The following is a 17,314-nucleotide window of genomic DNA, read 5'->3' as shown; positions in this document are numbered from 1 at the left end:
CCACAGCCCTTAACTTCCACTCCTAGCATATTTTCACTAAGTCATTTGCAAGCAAAACAGTCCAGGAAATGCTCAGTCAGAGCGATGTGGTTTTTATAGCCACTTTATTTGAAAGAGCAGAATATTTTTGGTAATGCTGCTGGAATGGAGGTTCCCTAATTCTTCACTACACCACTGGCTGCATTTGCACACATTTGTACATCTAGACCTAGAGATACAGTTGAGCCATGAGTGGTTTGCATCCACAGTCAGGAGGCAGGGACAACCCTACCCTCTCCCTTGCGAGAGAGCAGGACACTTTCGATGGGGACTGAAGCTCTCTCAGCAAACTGCCTCTAGTGCAGCCTCCTGCCTGCCACCGTGCTACTTCTTTCCTGATGACACTTAGCTGGGAGCTGGGAAGGGCAAAGCTGGCAGACTGGAAGATTGCCTAATGTGCTGTGACTGACATGTAATCGAATATTCAACCACTGGTCCTCATGTCGGCGGCAGAGTGAATATGACACCCTTCAGCCTAGTTGTGATCACGCCTCGCTCTCCTGCAAACAGTTCCATAAAGGTGCAGCCTGGCTGCTTTAGGAGAGGGACGTGCGAGATGGGAGAGCAGTCACAGAGGTCACCTGCTGGCGGGAACACGCCGAGGACCTGCCAGGGACTGACCTTTAAATGCCAAGCGTCTCCCCGGCGTGCGCCCCCGCGCCTCGCGCCGAGGTGGGACCCGCCGCACGCTTGGCTTTCACAGCCTCCGTGGCGCTCAATGACCTGGACGAGCCACCTGTTCCACATCAGACCAGGCTTTATCTCTCACTGCCTCTTTGGATCTGTGAGTGCTGAGGGGAAAAAAAAAAAAATTAAAAAAAAAGGCAGACAGACACACACTAAAAAAAAAAAATACCAAAAAAAACCCAAAGAAGGAAAAAAGAACATTTGGGGGTGAGAAACCCCAAGGGAAGGAACTCAGATGTTCAGGTCAGGCCTTAGAAAAGGTATCAATTCTTCTTTCCACTTAGCACAGCCTGCTGCCTGCCCGGGCTCTTTGTCTCTGCCCTCTTCCCAGTACAGAAAGCATTTCCCTTGTAAATGACATCTGAGCGCTGACATGCTGGAGGCACCCATCCTGCATCATCCCTGGCAGATGGTGCAGCTGGCCACGGTTTTCGGGATTGCTTAAATAAAACCGCAGTGCCATATCAAGAAATGTAGAGAAAATGCTCAACAGTGCTTAAGATGTTTAAACATCACAAACTGTCTCAGACTTCAGACTGCTGTACTGCGCATTTTTTGGTGATGTAAGTATTCATACCAACAGTAACAGTGAAATCTCCATCATGATTCATCTGATTTTCTTTCTGGGAGGCAGAGAGGAGTCCTAGAATATTCTTGTCCTGACCCAACATCAGACCCTCACACCTTGCTACATCGGGAAGAGTCTTAGAATCATAGAATGGTCTGGGTTGGAAGAGACCTCCAAAGGTCATCCAGTCCAACCCCCTCAGCAGTCAGCAGGGACAACCTCAACTAAATCAGGTTGCCCAGAGCTGTATCGAGCCTCACTTTGAATATCTCCAGGGATGGGGACCCTGTCACTGCAGGCCTTTGTTACAAGTCTCTCTCCATCCTTCTTGTAGGCCCTTTCAGGTATGGAAAGGCTGCTGTTAGGTATCCCCAGAGCCTCCCCTCCTCCAGGCTAAACAACCCCAGCTCCCTCAGCCTGTCTTAGCAGCAAAGGTGGTCCCGCCCCCCCATCATCTTCATGGCTCTCCTCTGGACCTGCTCCATCAGTTCCGTGTCCTTCCTATATTGAGAGCTCCAGACCTGGATACAGTACTCCAGGCGAGGTCTCTCCAGAGTAAAGTGGCAGAATCACCTCACTCAATATAAAGTTTGGGTGGTTGAAGTTTCTGCAGAAGGGAGCTTCAACATTGCAAGCGTCAGATCTGAGATGCTTCGACACCATCAATGGAGAAGTTGATGCACTCCTTCAGTCCACAGAGCCAGCAACATCTCTGCATGGCTGTCACAGACATGCAAGCAATTTTTAGTGCAAGCAGCAATGTTCAAGCCAACCTAAATGCCAGCCTTCCTTTTCCCCCATGGTTTCACTTGCTTTGAGCTAATTAGCCTGATGGCCATTTCCCTGCCCCCCGGAGATGATTGTGTTTAGTGCTATATGTATTTTGGGAAAAAGCCTTTTAAGTGAAAATTGTCATTGTCATATCCAGGAGCCATTTAGCTCTTTCTAGCTCTACAAAAGGGGGGGGGGGAGGAAGAAAACGAAAAAAAAAGTCTTCAGCTTTTCTACTGCTGAGTAGTTAGATGTGATATTGGAAAATAAAAACATTACAATACTTAGGGAAAAAATAGTAAAGAAAAGAAACAACAACAACTAAACTAAACGCAAACCCAGAGCTCATGGAAGTGAAAAAAATAAAGGAACTCAGTGCCTGACTTATCTGAAAGTTTAAACCCTGGTAGATCCCAAAGTACATGAGAAAACCTTGTAGCATTTATGGAGTCACCACAAGAGAGCCATTACCTGTAGGTGTCAAAGGAGATGCCTCACATCTGCACCTCAGAACTGGTACTAAATGCAGTGATATCAGAGAATCTACCTAAAATATACTGCAAGGGAGGCACCTGGAGGAAGCTCACACTCCTGAAACCCATGAAGCTGCCTTGATTTTGTTCTCCAAAGCCTGCTCAGTATTGGCTTGCCTCAGGAAAGAGTGCCTGTCATGCCAAAGCACAGCAGCTTGCAAAGATATTCAGAAAGCTCAATATGAAGTCTAATCCCTGAGAAGCTGAGGTGAATTCCTGTGTAGTGGCAAGCAGGTATTTATTTATTTACTGCCCATACTGACTGGCAACCCTCTAGGCATTTCAGAGCACCATCACCCAGCATCCTCCTCACGTTACCTTCCCCCCATAGTCCCCTAACTTGGTGGAAAAGCAGCAGGAAAAGGGCAGAGAGTCCATTCCAGAGCTCCTCACACATCTCTCCACGAAGGCAATGCTGCGAGGATGGGCAGCTGGCCACCCTCCATGGGGACCACGCACAGCGCATCCACCGCGCTCAGGCACCTCCAGCCACAGATGTCAGCTTTTATTGCTCAGGTCTCCCATATCACTGGGCCACCTGTACAACATATTTAACATACAGCAGTTATTCTGCTGCTGTTTGCACTGAAATAATCTTGGCAGCAATTGGTAGTTAAACCCGAGCATAATTTTTTACACTGTGTGTAATGTACAATCACCTCTTTGGATAAGTAATAGACTCTCGTTGCCTTCTAATTGGGATAGAGTGGTCCTTGTCACCATCACAAACTGGCCAGAATTGGTATTGAAGGCCTAAATGCCTCCATTTCATGTTGCAATGCCTGAATTAAAAAATAATGATGAATAAAAAAATTTAGACAGGGAAGTTCTACAAACTCTGGATTTTAGATGTGGGCTAATGTTGGACCCGTCTCAAACACAGCAGCCCCATCACCGGGCTGGGTTTGAATGGAGGCCTCCGATTCAAACACAGATCCAGGCTTTGGATGTGCTTTTTGGATTTAATCCTATTTCTAGCCATATCCATTTGATGCAGCAGAGCAGGCTATCACAGTGCTTTAAAAAAGCAAACCCAAACCAACCACACTTGGAGCACTTCATTTTATTTTTGAAGTGAATTTGAGATTTTCTCCTCCCAACCTTAGCGAGAGGTGCCATGACTCTGAACGTTGCAAGAGCACAATTTGCTGCTGCTGCTGCTGCTGCTGTTCGAGAGATACAGTATTTTTTCCCCCCTCTGTTTGCTTTAAAAATTAGGTTGCTAATGATAATGTTCCTCTCATAGATGATCTTGTACTTTTTAATGATACCCATAGTTTTCCTCCACATAAATGACTAAATCCTCACAGAAATCTCTGTCTTGATTAGCACTCCTGCTAGTAAAATTTCACATACTAAATCAGTACCAGCTGTAGCAAGAAAGAATGAAAAAGGCAAGTGTAAATGTTCCATATGCCCTACCAAATTGGCATCTGTGTCAGTAACCCTGTGTTTTTTCAAACAATTGTATACATACATTCTCAGAAGTGTTTTGCTCACAGGATTCTGCAAGCAAAATTTCCTCTGTTGGTACATCACTGAAATGTCACAATCTCAAAAAAAAAAAAAAAAAAAAAAAAAAGCCCCAGCGAGTCGTTTCTCCTTCTTCTCCTCCTTCCACCCAACCCTGACACAGGATTAGATGAGTTACACCTCGAGTTTACTGCACCTTTATTTGGAGGGCTGCTCTCCGTAACCTGACACTGGGAGCGCTTGGGGAAAGCTGCTTCACATCGAGCGCTGGGTTATTAGTAACACTGCTGAGAGCCAAAGCTACTACGGCACTGTAATTATTTCCAAGCTGAATTCAGAACTAAGGACTCGAGTTCCAGCTCTGCTGTTGGGGAATGCTGTGCTGGGAAGCACTGCTCCGAGCCAGCGGCTCGGCTTTCGTGTGACTCATGAATGATGATGCAGGAGAGAGCGCGGTCCCGGGGACAGCCCAGAGCTCTGACCCAGAATGGTCACTGACTCAGCTTCATCGTGCAAAATCACGATTTGGGTTCAGAGTAGGCGACACCTGAAGTCTCCCAGCCCGTCCTTCTGGTAGCAAACTGGCTGAGCACCACCTGCTCCATCTCTTTGCTGTCTGACAGAAGAAAAGACCAGGACACAATGCAGTAAATACCCACACCACACAACTTAAAAGCACCCAACTCCATCCACAGTGAAAATGCTTTTAAGTCGGTTTATGCCTAGCCTGCAACTGGAATTTGATCAGTATGGCAAGATGGACTTTTCAAAGTTAAACAAACATTAACTAGCCCTCCAAATGGGTAGCAAATGCCTCAGCCTGCTGCGGAAAGATGATACGGAGCCAGACTGTCCGCTGGTGTAAGTCAACCTAACTTCAGTGGACTTCGGTGGAGCTGTGTTGATCAACACCAGCTGACTGTCTCCTCTGCTGGAAACCCCAAAGCCAGCCATCGTGTTTCCCTGACATGGGATGATACAGAGTAAACAGGGAGAATTAGGAACTAGTTAAGAGCATTCGTGGGATGTTTCTGGGAGCAATAAAATATTTCTCTCCTCTCCAAAAGTCAGCAAGACCCTCTCTCCTCACACTCGTGGCCATGACAAAGTGGTGACACTCGTTATGGTTTTGTTCCAGTGCAATATGGAGTGTACATTTGCACATCATGTCATGCCTGTCCATGGTAATCAGAAGCCATTATTTCCTAAAAGCTCAGCATCCCCTCCTGGACTCTGGTATGCCAAGTTTTAGTTCACAGTGATTTCTTCTTCTTCTTCTTTTCTTTCTTTCTTTTTTTTTCCTCTCTCCTTTCTTTCATGGTTGATTTATAATTGCTGCAACCAGAAGTTTATAATGGCAATGCTGACAAAACCATAACTACAGTGTCACATTAACACCACTGTCACTGCCTCTCTGTCACAGTTTCCTTTAACCCTATGAGCCAAAACTTGTATCAACAAAAGCCCAGAACACACGAGGACGTAGTAGACAGGGTACGGAACCGGAGACAAGGCTCCTGCAATCAAATCCTTCCCTCAGTGAAATCAAAGGGATTTGATCCCTGGTGTCTAGTCTCACTTCTGCCAGACACTTGCTGTGTAATTTGGACAAATTTATCCTCTGCGAAATGGACAGGAAAATATGTCCTGCACTTACCTTACAAGTGTTGCAGCATGATTAGCAAATCATGCTATTAAAGGAATCAGAGGAATGCTAAGGATAAATATAAACACAACCCACAAATTATTTACCAAAAAAAAATCATATATCTCTATATATAAACAGGCAAATATCATTCCAGGCATCCTCTCTGCATGGGAGGCAGGAGGATCTCTACAGCTCTGCTTGCATGTATTTGCACGGAGACATCAATATAATATCTCCCTGCAACACCCTCATGATTTGGGTCTTGTCTCATGTTTGTGATTTTCAGTTTTATTCCTGGCTTAGGTCTCATTCTTGACATTTTTATGTAAGTTTTGTATGCAATAATATACATACATTAGATGGTGTTGAAACCATCAACCCCAGTTACTATTTTTAGCCTGGTGCAGAGGATGGGACAGAGACATAAGTGACAATTAAAGAGAATATATTCAGAGCTGTCATCAGCAAATATTTTCTTCTCTTGCCAGGAATCCTAAGTGTGTGGAAGGGCCTCTGAGGCAAAGTTTTAAGGCAAAACTGTCAGGTCATTAAAAAAAACACATACACACACACACATACACACAAAACCACCTCAATGACATCACCAGGAGGCTGGGCTGCTAAAAGGTTCCTGAGTTTGTGAGGAAAAACTCTTCTTTGCTCCCTCAAATTGCTGATCTGCCTCTTTGCTTCTGTACTACCCATGCACAGAGCCTGCAGATGTATATAATTTACAGAGCTTTCCTCATCAAGGGGATTAGGCAGCCCTCTTTCAATATGTATAAGCAGTACAAACACACACTTACCCACTATGTTTTACGCCTGCCTGCAACAAACAGCTGAACAGATTGTGATGAAATTCAGACACTGACAATCTGACAAAAAACTTCTTCCCCCCCCCCCCCCCCCCCTTTAAAATCTGGCTTCCAGAAGTTTTGCAAATCTAAATATTTTATTTGAATGCAGCGAGGGCCCCGATCTCACAGCAAGCCTATGAAGCAAACACGGAGATGCATGTAGTTCAGGGGTAGAAAAAAAAACCCAACACAACAAAAACCAACCAAAAAAAGGCAAACCACCCCAGACACACACACAAAACGCATTTCTTTGGTGCAACTTGCCAGCGTTCACAATGACTCTGGTGCCTTTTCTCTCCCTGGCTCCTGAGACTGTAACTAGACTCCTCTAATAAGCACTTTCTTTTTTTTTTTGCCCACCAGTATGTCAACGGTGCTTTAACAGTAGTTTCAGTGTCAAATTGCCCTTTCCTCAGCAGGGATTGTTAAGCCTTTCTGTATTATACTTCCAAGACTCTCACGAGCTGGAGTTGGGAGATATAATATTTTCTTTGAAGTTTGCATTTCACAACACACTGGGATGCAAACAAGCTCCAGTTCCTCAGTAGTCAAACAATTCTGGCACACAGGGACTAGGGCTAAATATTGTACCAAATTTTCTAATTACCGCTTTGTGATATTTACTACACGGCGTTAGGTGAAAGCAGATTCTAATCAATATAAACCCCCTTGTCTAAACAGGACATCTGGGCTTTGAAATATTCTGTTTGTTGTCTCAAAATCACCCTGTAGCAAGCCACCATAACAATATAATATCCTAGTCATGGGAAACTTTGGAGTATTTCTGATAAACTTATCACAAACAGATGAGTGCTTTCTCTCTTACAGTATTAAGGTGATGTAAAAAGTGAAGATAAAAGTCAGCTGGATGCATAAAATCGCACAGACTTTATGCCAACGAAATGCTGTGTTTACAAGTTTAAAAAGCTCAAAAAGTCTGAAGAGGCAAAAATTGAGATTCTTAAAGTAACACTAACTCAGCCACATGGCACATCCTGGCACCCACGCTTAGCAAAATAAACATTAGCATATTCATGTACACATTTCTTGAGCGACGTCTCTTTAATGTGGCCAAACTAACCCAACAATGGGAATCTCAACTTTTCTCATTTTATGGCCAAACTCTCAGCTGGCAGGGATCTATTATTTCAACAAACCCACAGCATCTGCAGCAGCTAAGCAGCAGAACCGCTTGCTTCTGAGCAGGCAAGTGCCAGATTCTGATGCGCTGAGGATGACAAGTCTCTTTTTTTCTGACTTCAGGATCAATATTCATAAAACAAGACAGGCAGATGTGATTAAGAATCAGCTCCTTTAACTGGAAGCCTGAGCCTTGCAGTATGACAACGTTCATGAGTCACCTTTTCAACTGCATTTTCTCACACAAGAGACTCAGGAGGAATTCAGCTTGCCCGGTACAAGCATTTCACAGCACAAGACATGGGCAGTCGTAACTCTTTGGCCCTGAACTTTGCATGCTGCTGATTCTCACTGACTCCCTTGGCTTTCTCTGGCAAGCCCTCGATCTGTTCTTCCAACGAGGACAAACCGCACTGGCGGGGAGCATCTATCTCCCTGATCGCCAGGCACAGGGCCACGGCGGTGCAGGATCTGTTCCCACATCCAAGCCTTCCCATAGAGAAAGTTTTCTGTGATAAGGACATTCTCTATGGATAACCAGGCAGATCTGGGCTCCCAAAGCAGCTGCCTTTGCAAAGCTGGCTTATCCCATCACCCCCCAATTGCCCTCAGTGCTGAGGATCTCTGGATGGCGCCAGGCCAACACAGCCAGCCTTCTGCCATCCCAACTTGCCCGCCCTCCCATCACACCAGGGCTCACCAGCCTGGGATAAGGGGATCTAAAAATGACACAAAGCCCCCTTTGCCCCACCTTAATATGACCTATGCTAAATCCAGCTTGGCAGGGGCTGAGGATCAAGGCCCTGAGACACTCTTATACTTAATGCTGCAGGTAGGAATATCACTGCACCCCCCCTCGTCTCCCGCTGTTTATTTTTATCTTCCAAGTGCCCCAGGTCCTGGGGAGGACTGCAGCCCCACTGAGCAACACTCCCAATAAACATGGACAAGCCTCCAAAATCCTCAGTTTATGGAAAGGATATGTCAAGAGTAGTCAGTGAGATGCAATTCTGTGTATGTATTATGTGCAAATAGTTTGTTGCTTGTTTGTTGGGGGGGGTGTTACTTATTTATTTTGTTTGGGTTTGTTTGCTTTTGGTTTTTGTTTATTTGCTTTGGTTTTGGTTTTCTTTTAGCAAAGGATCTTGAGCTTCACCCAGATGGACTCAGAGGCATCTGGAGTGGGTTGGTGAACAGGCTTCATAAAGACACACAAGGAATTAATACCCAGATCACCTCTTTTCCCCTTTTGCAAGTCACACACACACACAAAAAAACCCTCCAGAAAAGCTGAGCTATCCACACCATTTCAAACAGTTAATGTTGCTGTTTCAGGGTTAGACTTGGAGAAAAAAAAACCATAAAATTAATCAAGCTACTGGAAAGCACTTCACACCTTCGAGATCTCTAGCCTGCAAACAAACTGGAGAGATATTGGCAAAGAGGTTCAAAAGTTGGTAGGGGTGACAGACAGAGAAACAGGCAGTGCAATTGCTTCATTTCCATAAGCCATCATGCCAAAAAATCCCCAAACCAGATTTAATTAATAATTAACAAATAACAAAACCCCCAACACTATCTTGAGGATCAGGAATAAGCCTGGCCAGAAAGTTCAGAAAGGCCTAGACAAATTAAAACAGAAGATTATGAGACAAATTCTGACTCTGAGGCTTTGTTGTAGGCCTTCCATGTGAACTGGGTGGAATGAAGCTTCTATGTACTGGGGGGGGGCCCACATCTCCCTCTCTCCCCGGGACCTGCAGTCAGGAGTGTCCAGGTCACAGAGTGGGAATGGCCATACCAGAGCCCTGGGCTAATTACCCAGTAACACCCACAAGCTCTGAAGATCTAAAGATCCTCTGAATCCCTATTCAGGAAGAAGAATTATAACCATGAAGGGCAAAAACAGGGGGGAAATGGGATCCTTCCTCAGGCCCCTGGCAGACACAGAGAGGACAACGGGGAAATAAGAGCTAGCACAAAACTTTCCTCGAGTACGTCCTCAGCCACCAAGGTTTCAGATGAGAATTTCCAGAGGCAGGAAACAAAAGAATATTATGATTTTCTTTGGGGGATTAATTATATTTGCTGCTTGTTACCTTTAGCTAGAGGCATGACACCCCATAACCTTGTTGCACAAAGCCCCAGATGTCCGCTCAGGTACCAGCTTTGAAAGAAAAATGTTTGGTTTCCCATTTGAGTCAGCAAATTATTGTTGGGTTTTGGTTTTGTTTTGTGGTTGGTTTTTTTCCCTGCTAATTTTGAGGCAAGCAGACACCAAAACGTGCTACAAATGATACAGATGGGTGTTGAGCTCCTTGGATGGAAATCACTAAATAAATAAAGGCAGCCCTTCAACCCATTCACGTTTGCTGGAGACTTGTACCCCCTTGCAACTGAAAAAAAAAAAGAGTATTAAGAACATGTTATGAAAAATAACAAAGAATAGCAGAGAAATCAGAAAGTGAGTGGCACTTCAGATGGAGTTTAGCAAATTAAGTCATTGACCTGAAGAGGAGATTAATACCAAACAAGGTGCCCCTTCTTCTGAAGTAATGAATATTCTTCAAACAGCAAGGGAGCACTGACTGCTGTTTGATGCTGATGACATTGAAAATTTAGGAGAACAGAAATTCCATCATTTTTCATTTGTATGCAAATGTGCCTGTTCCAGAAATTAACCCCTGAACCCCATGTCAGTTTTCATCTGGAGGAATTCTCTTTGCTAGCATCACACAGCGCAGCCCTGCCGCTATCTTGGGGTCACTGGGGTTTCCCCCTCGCAGAACACCATCAAACCCTAAAACAAAACAACAACAAAATAATGAAATAAATAATAATAAAAAAAGGAAAACAAAAAAGAAAAACAAAGAAAAACAGCGGAAAGGGCAGGGGGGAAAGGGGAAAAAAGGAAGAAAGTAGAGTGGGAGAAATTGGCCAAATCACGTCAGGCTTTGTTTACCCCCATTAATGGGGTATAAAGGAGCAATAGAAGGAAAAGCAGGTTGTAAAATGCACATCTCTAATGCATGGCTCTGGATAGTGAAATAATTGTGATGCAAAACGCAGCCCAGCATCTCTTAGGCAGAGCCGCGACCACTAATCACTTCCACTGGTGTTAAGGTGAACCCTGGGCCAATATACAGACCGTAATACTCTTCCTTTCAGCCGGGGCTTGGACCGTTAAAAAGTTCTTTTGTCACTTAGCACCTTAGACAAACGCTACTATCTGCATGTGAAGGGGAAAGAGATGATGGAGGGGTTTTAATTGATGTGGATTTAATTATGCTAATTTAGACAGCTGTAAAGCCTTTTCAGCAGAGCTGCATAATGGGACCAGCAAATACAGGTGTCCTTCACTGCAGGCGCTTAATGTTTAACCTTAGTGGTTTTGTGAGGAAGGGAAAACGCGAAGTAATGGTTAACCAGCAGAAAGCTCCGTTTCTTGGGGACCCAAAGAGGACACTTCACTTTAATTCTTCCTGCCATCCCATTCAGGGCTGCAGAAATCCACTGAGCAGAGCACAAACACTTTTCACTGCAGCGGTGCCTGCCCTGATGGGTGAGGCTGAGGCAAAACCAAGAGGGTTCAGATCTGCCGCGGGTGGTAGCATCCTGTACAGGGTGTCCTTCACTTAGTTTAGGCTGTCTCTAAGCAAGTGCTTAATTTAAGACAGGTTTGTCCTCTTCCTTCTTCAACCCTGTCTTGACACCTTCTTAAATCCTTTGTATCCAGCCACCTACAGCAAAAACGATTAAACCCACTTACCAAGGTGTCTTCTTGATACACTGGAACAGGTTGCTGAGACAGGTGGTAGATGTTCCATCTCTGGAAACATTGCAGCCCAGGCTCCTCTAGAGCAACCTGCTCTAGATGAAGATGTCCCTGCTGACTGATGAGATGACTTTTAAAGGTCCCTTTCAACCCAAACCAGTCTGTGATCCCATAATTTTGTGATTCTTAGGGTGTTTCCTTGCTGTCTTTCTCAGGCCCTTCTGAGGCTGCTATGTCATTACCCTTTCCAATATCCCCTGTCCCTCATCCTTCATCCTTTTTCTAGGCTGGTGCTGACACCCTCAGTGACCACCTGAGATCCATTTCCCAGGTGCTGGGTTTGGCCAGTTGAGCTCCCCAAAGGGGCCATGCAGCAGGTAACATCAGTGCTGCTTGAAGGCAAAAGTGTAAATGCTTGGCCACAGGGGAGGAAGGGATGGCTGAGCTTTTTCATGTAGAATCAATCATAGCCCAGATGTGCCTATATCTCTTTGGTGGCCAGAAACAGTCTCAGTGATCAGGTGCCTCATGCTCAGACACACACATGCCACCTCAGAGCGTTCCTGTTCAGTACCACTGTCTTGTTTGACCGCTAAATAATTTAAGGGATTGTTTGGTTGTTTTTTAATGGAAGTTGCTATTTATAAAACACTTTTTAGGGTAGGATCAAAAGCTTTGACTTAGAAGTTCTGGCAGACATCACTGAAGCACTTTCAGGTGAGACTGGGCAGAACTACACATCACCAACCACTGATACAGCAAGCATTGTCTGCTCAGAAAGTCAGACTTTGAGTTGTGCATTCTTCCCAGAACATCTCTTTTTTGAAGGAGTGCTGCCAAGGCAGTGAACACAGTGGGAATCTGCACTACACTATCAGATGGAGTTGATTTGTGTAAGGCAGGAGAGTGAAGATTAAACCCAGGTGTATGAAGCTATCTGCTGCTACATCTTCTTCAGGCTTCCCAGAGGCAGCAAGAGCGGAGGTAACAGAAAAAGTGTTTTCCCATCACACGATGCTTTCTGATGGGAGCAGCTCAGCATATCCATGTCTGTCTCCACCATGGTGGCACCTGGATGCTTCACTATCTCTAAGAACTCCTAAGGTGCAGTAGAAATGGGATTTTAGCCTTTTCTATGTTGAGGTTAAATGATATGTCTGAGGTCACTGAAAGAAGGGACAGAAATTCAGATTTTGACTTTTTTTCTACTATTTGCTCCCTCAGCATCCAATTGTGTACCTGTCTTTCCCCACCTTTTCCTCCCTGTCTGTAGTTTGATCTTTTGAGCTCCAAGCACCAGCTACGGTGACCCTCTGCATTTTTGCAACAGTTCCTGTTCTGGGAAATACTTGTGCTGGGCACTACTTCAACCAAATCCCCCTGCTTACAAGCCTGCAAATTCTGCTGCCTAGATACAGATAATTGTCCCTAAACAGCAAGTCCCCTTGTCCCCCCCAGCCCTTCCTGAGGAAAAGCCAACTGCAGATAGCTATTATGCTCATATGCATATCTTACAAGCACTGGCTTGACAAGCTTCTTGGTGACGGTGTCAGTCATACTTCATCTTCTTCCTGTGGTCCAAAGCTGGATTCAATGCCCATGGGCCCATGCTGGGCTCAAGCAGCAGCTGAAGGGCCCAATGCCAGTTAATCTGGAGGATATTCTTTCAAGCAACAGCACCTGACTTTCCTGGCTGGCTTCCTCCAAGGTCTTCTCAGTTGTTCTGGCAGCTGGGACACAGACAATGTGCTTGGGGTTGGGTCAGGTTCTCTTGGCTGCTTTGAGCTCTTTGATGCCATTGTGCTTGACTCACCTGTGATTATGGTGAATGGTCTCTATTACATTTGGAAACAACCTGGTATCCACAAGAAAGGCTTTGGGGTAGGTTTTCTATCTGGGGTTCTCCCATTCTTACCTTGGACTGATGTAGAAATGTAAGAACCGGTCCTAGAGCCAACCAAATCCTGGTGCTTAGCCCAGCAGTGTATCAAATTTCTTTTGCAGCTCCAGAATGAGAATGCACAGCCTTTTGACCAGGGACAGGCAGCATACAACATACCAATGCAAGCACTCTGCTCTACTTTAACAGATTTTAGGAATTTGTGGGAATTCTCCCTAATGCTGAAGTATAAAAGATCTGAAGAAATGCTCTTGCAAAAAAACCAAACCAAACCCAAACAAATGGGAGCTTTGATAACTATAAAGCTGCTTTCTTGGACCAAAAGGCCCATATTAGGCACCAAATAAAATATTTAAAGGCAAAAATCTTGCAAAGTTTCCTCCTGTGAAAGGGAAAAAACCATATGGTCTGTGCTATATCAGACCTTCCTTTTGCAGTATCTGTCCAGGAGTTGCCATGAACCACGCTGGAGTCAGGAAGGGCCTTGACAATTGCTGTTCAAGTCGCATTTCTGTGTATTTCTAGGAACTGTGGCTTGGATTTTTCTTCAACTCCAAGTGTCAAGTTGCATTTCAGACCACATACAAACATAACTTTGCTCTCACATAAATGCTTTTGCGTCTGGTGGAATTCCACCTCCCGCAGCAGTGTTACCTTTCAGTTACCCTAACAGGAATGGGAGCAGAATGATGCTGATAAAAAAGAGGAAGAAATACAGAAAGAACACAGAAAGCACCACCTCCTCTGGCTTACTGAGTGTATTTGTTTGTCCAAATTGTAACAGAAATATTTATTTCAAGAAATATTGTTAGCTCAGCAAGAGTAAACACTGACTTATCTTCCACTCCACCAAGCAGTTTTTGCAACCCATCAAATGACACCTAACTGCCATTAACTTTAGTGGGGCAGCTAAAAGAAATACAGATTTCTGGTCACATAATGAGGCCTTCCTGTTCCCCAACTTTCTTAGAAACCTCTGTCTAAAAATGCTTCCAAGTGTCTGGATGCCCTGCACCATTTCATTTAAAAACTCTTATTCTGTCCTTAGCCATTTGAAGGTCTCAGTGCTGGCAGGGAGTAACAGTGCTTAGCTGCTGCTATATGCTGCTTTCCATCTCCAAAGCACTTTACAAACATTAGCTAATTAATCCTCACAACACCCCTGTGAGGTATGTAGGTAAGTATTGTCATCCAATTAGGTAAGTATTAAGCACTGTTATCCCACCAGATAAGTATTAAGGTCTCCCATTTTACTGGGGATCCTGAGGACAACAGGTTAAGTTACTTACCAAAGGTCACAAGGGGAGCTGCTAGAATAAAACTTGGGAAGCTCTGGTTTCTCCTGGCTGCTCAAGCATCCGGGCAGCATCCGGTGCTGCTCCCTCAACAAAGGCAACCATCACCATCCACATGGAAATCAGGGTTTTCTATACACCTCCAAGACACAGAGCAATGAGTAGAGTGTGGTGGAAAAGATGTGCCTGAGAAGCACAGCCTCTCCTCTTTGAAGTGGGCAAAGATGACATGGCTCAGGAAATTTTATTAAGAATAAAGGTCTTGGACTGGGGAGTTGGTCTGTGGGTGCACATGGACACATGTTCAAATACAGTCAGGCCTTGCCAATCAAAAGCTCCTACTTCCTCTTCTGATTGCCCTCCTCTTCTTCTTACCTTTCGTTTCACTGTCTTGTAAGGATGGACTTGTGTTAAAGTCCCCCATTCAGTTCACAAATACATAAATGTATTGAGGGTGGTTTGCACCTTCTTAACATCAAAAAGCCCAACTTGGAGCCCCAGCTCAGAGGCTTCCAGGTTTGTAGGTAAGCTTGAATCCACAAAACACTTGATGAGGCAAATCCATTTCAGAGGAGCTAGAAAACAGGACTAGCCCAGCATGTTTGGGGTTTTAATCTAGTCTCAGCAGATGTCAAGCTGGTGAACTAATATCATCCATCCCAGAGACAATGCCAGTGTGTGCATCTGCTTTTCATTTCACTTTGCTTGGAGAAAAAGTGAAAGCTCCTACTGTGACTCCACTTGGAGCTGTGTTTGCAAGTTAAAAGACTCTTGACTTGCAGTCCTACATTGTTTGTGAAGCTATTGGATTCTAGACTGGTGTAAGCAACCCCCCAAAGAAGCAAAACTCACCCTGAGCGAACCTGTTACAAACTGCAGTCCCAAGTGGACCATATTGTAAGTGTGCTTAAGGAGCCATGGCTCGCTGACATGTGCTGGACAGTCATGACTGCCCCCTGCTCAGCAGCTTGGCACTTTGCTGGTGGCAGTTTTGTTCTGTGGGAGCAGCTTGGGTGCCACAGCTCTTCTGAACACAAGGGCTCAGCGTGACGATGCTCCAGCTCTTGCTGGAGCTGGGGCAAATCCCAAGTGTGGAGAAAAAACAAATAAATAAGAAAAGACCTCGACTAGATTTCAAGTGAGCTGATTTATGTTTTCAAGTGGAAGGCAGTTTTAGCTGGAGTAAACTACACAGTTTTTAGATCATTCAAAATTCATGGCAGTTTGACCCCACGGGACCGCGAACAAACACAAATGATTTGCCAGGAATCCCTGCAAATTGAAATAACCAAACCCTGCACAATTCCAGTGAAAGTCTTACACCAGTTCTAAGCAAGAAAAACAAATAAATAAATAAAGTCTAAAAAAAAGAGGAAGAAGTAGGACCAGAGGATTTTTATTTGACACACCTACACCCAAAGAACTCCAGTGCAATACATACCCGGATCAAATGCACGCACACAAAAGAGTAGCCCAAACTCCTTGAAACCCAAAAAACCTCCAGCCCACAAACCACAAACAAATAAACAAATGGAGTCATGAATAATAATAATAATTACAAAAAAAAAGTAAGTAGAAGGCAAGTAGATTCTGTTGTGTTCTTTGGGGTGGTTTGATTTCAACATCAACACGAAATTAAACCAGTAATATCTGAGGAAGCTGACAGGAACTGCAGGTAACGGACACATCGTGGGACAAGAATGTGCTTAGTTGTTATATTCTTTCAAGCTCCGTATGCCAACATTTTTTTCCACCCCCTTTCCACTGGTCATCAGTGGCTGCCAAAAGGCTTTTCATGCATTTGTGGACTCCCATTCCCACCCCCAAAAGAAAAAAAAACATCCCAGAGGAGATGTTGATTCTCCAACAACCACAAGCCTCAGCTTGGAGGCTTTACACCACCCGTTACAGCTGCAAGCTCGGGGGGGTGAGGTGCCATCGCCTTGCCTAAGTAATGCCAGCCCAAAAGCGGAATGAAATTTCAGCATGGGTTATGGCAAATGAAAGGATTCACAAATGAAAAGAGCATTCACTTCATGTTGCTCCTTTAAAACATTATCACATAGCTGCTTTTTTTTCCCCCCTTCCCCCCCACCCCCCAACCTGACCTTTCTTCTTTTTTTTTTCCCCCAACGGTTTGTCTATAACTTAATATAACTAATTCTTTTGAAATAATGTTCACAGTTAGCATAATTGGTGTTATATAGTTCTAATGTACATTACAGAATATTCTGTCACTAGACACTAAATTGAAATTTTAAAGAAAATGATAGAAATAGCTGTAAGGGAAAAAGTACCCTTTTAAATCTAATTTGCTATGCACCGCAGTAGGGTAATGGATGCAATGAAAGTTCCTTTATTGAGTTCCCATGTCCAAAAGGTATTTAGGTAGCAAAGGATGTTAAGCAGACCCCCTGTGCTCCTCCTTTAAGTAAAGATAGCAGGAAATAAGGTATATAGGTTTGTGTCCTCCTGATTTTTATTTCCTCAGGAGTACAACTTATGCAAAGGGCACCTTAGGCTACTTGGAGGATCACAAAGGGTGCCCTCACCCCCTCGCTGTCTGCATGAATAGAAGCATCTAAAGGATGGCTGAAGCCATACAGCGAGTTAAATCCTTCAGGTGGG

At 44.5% G+C, this 17,314-nt stretch overlaps 1 protein-coding gene across 1 annotated transcript in view; it reads right to left on the bottom strand.

Moving 5' to 3' along the window:
• Positions 1-853: 853 nt before the first annotated feature.
• The window catches only part of GTDC1 (glycosyltransferase like domain containing 1), a 254,239-nt gene continuing 237,778 nt past the window's right edge, over positions 854-17,314 (bottom strand). The window contains exon 11 of the transcript XR_008463067.1: positions 854-878. The gene's annotated coding sequence lies outside the window, so the exon portion shown is untranslated. The remainder of the gene's footprint in view (positions 879-17,314) is intronic.

Source organism: Dryobates pubescens, chromosome 2 (genome assembly GCF_014839835.1).
Source record: "Dryobates pubescens isolate bDryPub1 chromosome 2, bDryPub1.pri, whole genome shotgun sequence".
Taxonomy (NCBI): domain Eukaryota; kingdom Metazoa; phylum Chordata; class Aves; order Piciformes; family Picidae; genus Dryobates; species Dryobates pubescens.
Note: the sequence above shows the minus strand (reverse complement) of the source record. Positions and strands in the feature narration are given on the sequence as shown.